Here is an 8,019-nt window from a genome sequence, read left to right on the forward strand (position 1 = left end):
GAGATGTCTGCAAAGGAAATAACGGTCATCAAAGGTACTGTGTCTAGAAATATAAACACGTGTACTTAGATCAAGACAACGAAAGCCTTTGTAAACAAGGCTATATAGCCCATGAACACACATGGAGAACTTTTTGGGGCTAATTTTTGGGAGTTATAATCAAGTAAGAAAGGAAATAAACAACTAAATGTTCTAAAAAGAGAATAAGATGATGTTTTACTCAATAATATTACATAAGGGGAGCTACCTTGGAGAATTTTAGATAGGAGTTGATTGATGGTGAAAATGGCTGTGGAGAAAGCTTCAACTAGAGGGATGAATTAGGATGGGAATGGGAAAACATAGTTAGACCTACCTCAGTGATGTGCCTATGTTTGTGCTCTGCCCTACCCATTTTAAGCAGGTGTGTATGGGCAAAAGATGTACTACTGAATGCCATTATTATCTAAGTAAGTTTTTAAAACAATTGCTGGTAAATTTAGAAATACCATCACATCATTTTGATTTTAAAGGAAAATTGATTTTCAACACAAGCCTTTGAAACCAAATTAGCAAGAAATGTATAAAAAAAAAGTCAAATTTGATTTTTAATGGGTAGAACTAAGTAAATCTTGAGTGATTATCAATGAAAATCACATAAAACCGATAGCTAGAGGAAGAAGGAATGGGGAAGGTCCCCGTAAATCACAATGTGTTAAGTCTAAAACCACGATATTCAATGATATTAAAAGGAAACCTATGACATTTTCCAAATTGATAGCTAGCAAACAGATGGACTAGGCAAGATTAATGTAACGGATAAAAGTCCATTTTCATTTAAGAGTTCTGGTACATGATTTGAGATATGCCCTAATTTAGCATGCCCAAACAAAGAAAGAGGCACCGAGTTGCTGAGACCAAATGAGGATTGATAAATGATTAAGAACATAAGAGGCCATCAACACAACTACCGGTTCCCAACTTAATTCCAGTGTGTAGGTTGTGTATGAGAAATCCAGAGTCAAAAAACTTGATGGATGGAACAATGATTATTAGTAGTTAACTTGCTACTAGAGATTAGATTTTTAATGATGTGGGAAAAATAAGAGAATCATTAAGAGAACCACCATGTGTAACTGGCAGAGAAGCTTTGAAGCTCCATTTCCAACTAAAACTTGGTTCGTACTCATGTAAATGGTAGAGGTATCAAGTTGGGAAATATGTGAGTATGGGTGTACTAGTTAGGCTTGTTTGGACTATAGTCGAAACAGGAGAGGGAAAATACTTTTTGTTGTTATTCACTGATGTCTGTACTGAATATGCGTATACATACAATGACCATTATACCCTCATAACATACACTAATTACAACTACGTACTCTAACACTCACCCTCAAGCTGGGGTATATATATATATATATATCATACAAACCTAGTTTGGAATAAATAAGTTTTAACAATTATAACATAGTGGTTTGGTGAACACATTTGCAAGATGATCAACAGATTTTACAAAGGGTATAGAAATGTCACCATTGAATATCTTATCTCAAATGAAGTGACAATCAATCTCAATGTGTTTAGTCCTTTCATGGAACACGAGATTAGATGCAATATGCATTGCAGCTTGATTATTACAAAATAACTGAAAATGGACAGGAGCTGGAAACTCAATCTCATGAAGAAAGTGTTGCAATCATGTCAGCTCACTGGTAGTGTGAGTCATTGCTCTGTATTCATCATCTGCACTAGATTGAGCTACTACTGTTTGCTTCCTACCCTTCCATTTAACCAAGTTACCTCCCACAAAGGTACAATATCTAGTATTTGATTTTCTATCTGAAAGAGATCCTGCTCGATCAGAATCTGAAAAAGCTTCAATTCTAATATGTCCATTTGGTCTATACAACAATCCAAGGCCAGTAGCTCGCTTAAGATAACAAAGAATATAAATTACAGCATCCCATTGTGAGACCTTAGGCATTTGTAGAAATTAGCTCAATACACTCACTACATAAGAGATATCAAATCTAATGGTAGTCAGATAATTTAATTTCTCAACAAGTATTTGATACCGACCTGGATCTCCAAATAACTCTCATTCCTATTTCAAGAGTTTACGAATTGAATCCATAGGAGTATCAATAGGACGTGCACCTAATATGTCAGTTTCTTTCAAAAGATCAAGTACATATTTTCTCTAAGATAAATTAATACATTTTTTAGATCTACTAACTTTGATTCCAAGAAAATATCTAAGTTTACTCAAATCTTTTGTTTGAAACTGATAATGTAAAAATTGTTTCAGTCTGTTAATTCCAGTTGAGTCACTCCCAGTAAGTGCATGTTTGGGATTGTGGTAGGAAATATAACTTATAACTTTAGGACCTATAACTTATAATTTAAGTAATAAGTTCTACTATTAAAAAATTATTTATTGTTTGGTAACCATATATTTAAAATACTTTCAAACATGTTATGTTTATTTGAAAACAAATTAAAAAAGTACTTTATAAGGTAGAAATAATGATTATTTGAATTTTTAAAGATTATGATCATATCCTTGAAAGTTTAAAAGTTGTAATTATCTTAAAGTTGTACGGATATTTTCGTCTATTGACATTCTTTTTAAAATTCGAATTACGTTCCGTATTATTCAGAAAAGCATATTTGAGAAGAAGCATCAAAATGATGCTTTTTCTCAAACGTATTTTTTAGCTTATTTGAGATTAAAAATATTTTAATATGTAACACCCAAACGACCTAATTTTTTCATTAAAGAGTTTTTAAGAATCTTTAAGCACTTTTTATGACTCCTAACGCAACCTCAAACAAATCCTAATTATAATGTTATATACGCATACAACTAATAAGATATGATCTGCATCACTATGTAAATGAAATACCAAGTGATCTGTTTGGCATTTATGAAGACCAAATATCAATACAATATCAGCGAACCTCCCAAACCATGCTCAAGGAGATTGCTTCAAACCATATAATGTCTTTTTTAACTTGTACTCAGTACCTTGACACTCCCCATGAATAACAAACCCAAGTGGTTGCTCCATATATACTTCCTCATTTAAGTCACCATGTAGAAAGACATTTTTAACATCTAACTGAAATAATGGTCAATCCAAGTTAACAGCAAGAGAGATTAATACTCGAACAGAAAAAATTTTGGCAACGAGGGAGAGTGTCTCGTCGTAATCAATGCCATAAGTTTAAGTGTAACCTTAATAATCAAGCGAGCTTTCAAACATTCCACAGAACCATTAAGATGGAATTTGACTGTATAAACCCATCTATAACCAACAAGTTGTTTTCCCGGTAGTAGAGGAACAAGATCACATGTTACATTATGTTGAAGAGCATCCATTTCATTTTTCATAGCTATCCTCCATCTCAGATCAGATAAAGCATCCTGAATTGTTTTAGGAACGGAAAGTTTTGAAAGTTGAGAAGTAAAAAATAAAAATGATGGAAACAAGGCATGACAAGATACATATTGACTAATCGGATGTTGAGTAACACAAAAACAAGTACATTTTCAGAGAGCAATATGTGGAGAGTCTGAAGCACAAGATAATTCAAGATCTAAAGACGGAGACAAAGTTGATGGAGGCAGGGGAGCCAGGGACCGTAAGTGAAACGAGTACACCTGTAAATGGACAAGGAAAGTCATTGAAGAGGATTGGGTAACAGTTGGTGATTGTGCAAGAGAAAAGATAAGAGTAGATAATGGTAGATGATCACACTCAATAACCAGAGATGTGTCTAAGAAATAAGGTATGGAATAAAAAAATGTGATATCAGCACTCGTAAAGTAATGTCTAAGACCAAAACTAAAGCAACGATATCCTTTTTTAGTATAAGAATAACTAATAAAGAAACACTTGGTAGCACGTGGATCAAGCTTATCAAAACTTAGACCAAGATTATGAACATAGCAAAAACACCCAAAGATTTTGGGAGGAAGAGAAAAAGATTGCTATGAGAGAAACAAGATGGAGAAGGAAGAGGAACCATCGAAAATAGATGAAGGTATACGATTGATAATGTGACACGTGGTAAAAACACCATCACTCCAGAAACATTTAGGAACATGTATGTGTAATAAAAGTGTTCAGGTTACATCTAACAAATGGCGATTTTTGTGTTCAGTCACTCATTCTATTGGGGTGTATAAGATGATGAAGTTTGATGAACAGTTCCTTTATTGCATAAGTAAGTAGCAAAAGCACTAGATTGATATTCTTTAGCATTGTCAAAACGCAAAACTTGAACCTTTTGTCTAAATTAAGTTTAAATTTCTTTTCGAAAAACTTTAAATATGGAAAGAAGTTCAAAATGTACTTTCATTAGAAACAACCATGTCATACGAGAATAGTCATCAACAAATATTGAAACTTGTTTGATACAATGTTGATTGGTCCTCATATATCATAGTAAACCAATTCAAAAGGACAAGATGCTTGATTATCAACTCGAGATACAAAAGTCACACGATGATGTTTACTAAGCTAACAAGCTTCACAAGGAAAGGAAGACACATTTCCAAAATTCCTAACTTGACGTTTCAAAAGAGAAATAAATGGGTGTTCAAGGCGGCAATGCCATTCAAAAGCAGATGATGATAAGGATGTGAGGGCTCGAGTGAGTGACTGCTTGACATTAACGTAATACAAACCACCAACTTCATACCCCGTACCAATTTTCTTCCCCTTCTTGAGATCCTGAAAGATACATACAGAGGGATAAAAGGTAACAGAACATTGAAAATTTGAGTAATTTTACTAATGGACAGCAAACTAAAAAGAAAACTAGGAGCGTATAGAACATATGACAATGATATAGAATCAGTGAGCTTAATGGATCCAATGCTTATAATTTTGGTAAGAGAACAATTAGCAAGATTAACACTCTTGGGAAATGACATAGTACCTAACTTAGATAAGGAATGAGACAAACCAGTCAAATGTTCATTAGCTCCTAAATCGATAATCTATAGATTTTGAGTAGATGAGACAAGACATGCAGATGTTGTACTTGGTTGGGTAAGAATAACTATGGAAAATGAAGCCATCTGTGTGACTAAAAACTGATCATACTCATCTTTCGATATGCTAATCATCTCTAGAATCAAGTTGGAGCTCATTGCATATGATGTAGCATCTTGGCAAATAACCTGATTAGCAGACCCAGATAGTCTACCATATAGATCCCAATAATATTCAACGAAGTGGTTAGTGTAACTACAATGGGTGTAGTTACGAAATTCATGACCTCGAGTGCGGTTACCTCTGGCATCACGTCCCCCATGTGCACCTCTACCACCCCAACTTCCACACCCACCAGGAGCAATATAGGAGGCAAATAAAGCGAATCTCTCATTATTCTGATCAGAAGATAAATGAGATCCATGTCCAGATAATGTGGCTTGCAGAAGTCAAGAGAACACATCAAGAAATGAGAGAAGTTGTTGACTTGCCAAAATTTGAGAGTGAACTGACTCATACTCAGGTTTTAAGCCAACAAGAAACCGAACAAAATTGAGCTCCTCACGTTGTTTTAGCTTAGTTAAAACATCAAAAGTGATAGGTTAATAAATTTTGAGTTCTTCACATATGCTTATCACTTGAGAATAATACTCTTCCAGGCCCAAAATACCATGTTCCAACCCAAAAAATTGTTGACAAAACACATAAATACAGGTTATGTTTCCAGCACTCGAGTACATCTGTTTGAGATGCCTCGGTATCTTTTGAGCGGTGTCAAAGTGTACTAAACTAGCACAAATATTAGGCTCAATACTAGCCAACATCAATGAGCAAATTTGAGTATCTTCTTGCTCCCATTGAGCAAATGTAAAACTAGTTGAGTCAGGATGAGATCAACCAAGTGGGTACAATGAAGACCATTGGCTTTCAAAAACATTTCAACAAATTTTGAACATAATATATAGTTTTTTTCATTTAACTTCACTATAGTCATAGGCATATTAACGTTTGGTATAATAGATAGTGAATCAAACTAAGCTGTCATGGAGAAAAGTATGAAAATATGGATGAAAACTAAAAAAATAAAACCTGGAAAATTAAAAAACCAACTTAAAAACTCAAGTCTCATATATGTATCGGTTGAAAATAGACTGTACTAGTTGAAACAAGCAATTTTCATATCTAAACTGGCTTGTTTCAGATTTGAACATGTATATTTCAGGTATGAACCAACTTGTTTTAGGTCTAAACCGATTTTTCACAAATACATTGATTTATTCATTGCTCACTTTATCGTGATTTCGTATAGTTCATCAAGCGACTCAAAGTTGACATCATGTACTAAACTGGTGTGTATCGGCCTGTTTCAGGTTTGCCGGTATCGCCTTCAAAGAAAAGCTTAAACAAGAATAAGCTATCATAAACCAGGGATAAGGGAAGCTAAGTTACTTGATTCCTGTTACCAAATAGGTGCTATTCCATATAGGAATATGCTCTTACTCCAGGTTGGTGGCATGTACAGTCGATGATAGGATAGTGGAGACCTACAACCAAATGCTCTGAGACTTCCTCGTTGGCCGGCGTTAAACAGTAAGAAAGAAAAAATTACTTTTTGTTGTTATTCATTGATGTTTGTATTGAATATACATATACATACAATGACCATTATACCCTCATAACATATACTAATTACAAATATGTACTCTAACAAATGAGTTAAGATGAGATGAATCGAGATAGTTTGTGAATCGTAACAAGATATTTGAGTTGAGATGATATGAACTAGAAATAGTTTGAGTTAAAATGTTTTATGGGATCTTGAGAAATGAGAGAGAAAAAGTAGAATAAAAATATTATAATGTTGAAATATTGTTAGAATATGAATTTTTAATAGTATTTTTATTTTTAAATTTGAAAAAATTGAATTGTTTTTGTATTTTTTTGGAATATTGGGAAAAATGTTTTAAAAGAAAAAGTTAAAAATTTAAAATTTAAAATTATTTGTGTTTGTGGTGTTTAGATATTAAAATAAGATGAAATGACATGGGATGAGATGAGATCGAAGCATCTTTATTCAAACCAAGCAGAAGAAATTTCATTGATGGAAGAAAAGGATCATACACTATTTGCAACATGAGCAATTTGATTATATCATGACCAATTTGATTATATCTTTCCTAACAAACAGTTATAGCATGACTAATTTTGCCAAAAGTTTAGCAAATAAGTTAGTTTGCTAAACTGGAGGAGTTTTGTAGTTTGAGTTTGCATATACACCAATTGCGCTTTGAGTATGATTACCTTGTGTTCCCCCATGATGATTACCATCACGACCGGCATTTTGATCTCCTTTTTTAGCAGAGAACACTACTGCAGTGGTGGCATACCCTTCTAGAAATCTAATGAAGTCATGACTCTATGCTTTAGGAATAATATCCTTGAAAGATGCTTTTGGAATATATAAGGCTAAGAATCAGTTTGATCGGTGGTATAAGCAAAAGGACATGTCGAATTTTTTACTATTCAACAAAGAATTCATTACTGCATAGTGTAAAAATGTGTATTTCTTATATATTTATTGATAGTCAAAGAGGGATATATATATAAAAGATTTGAGAAACAGATCCCATATGATTTTGGAAGAGTGATTTACTGGAAGAGAAATCAAGGGAAGCAATTTTCTATAAATGTGTAGTTGTTAACACTCCCCCTTAAGTTGGATTATGAACATCATGAATATGCAACTTGTGAAGAAGGTAGATGAATTGCTGAAGTCCCAATAGTTTGATGAAAATGTCTGCAAATTGTGTATGGTAGAAATATGTGCAATTTGAATCAATCCTGACTCAATTTTCTCATGGAACAAATGGCAATCTAATTCTATGTGTGTTTGTACGCTCGTGGAAAATAGTGTTAGCGACAATATATAAGGCTGCTTTGTTGTCATAGAACATAGTTGCTGGTTGTGGATGAGTAACCTGTAAATCACTAAAAAAATAACGAATCCATGTAAGTTCACAACTGGTTATGGCCATGG

This window comes from Carya illinoinensis, chromosome 14 (genome assembly GCF_018687715.1).
Source record: "Carya illinoinensis cultivar Pawnee chromosome 14, C.illinoinensisPawnee_v1, whole genome shotgun sequence".
Taxonomy (NCBI): domain Eukaryota; kingdom Viridiplantae; phylum Streptophyta; class Magnoliopsida; order Fagales; family Juglandaceae; genus Carya; species Carya illinoinensis.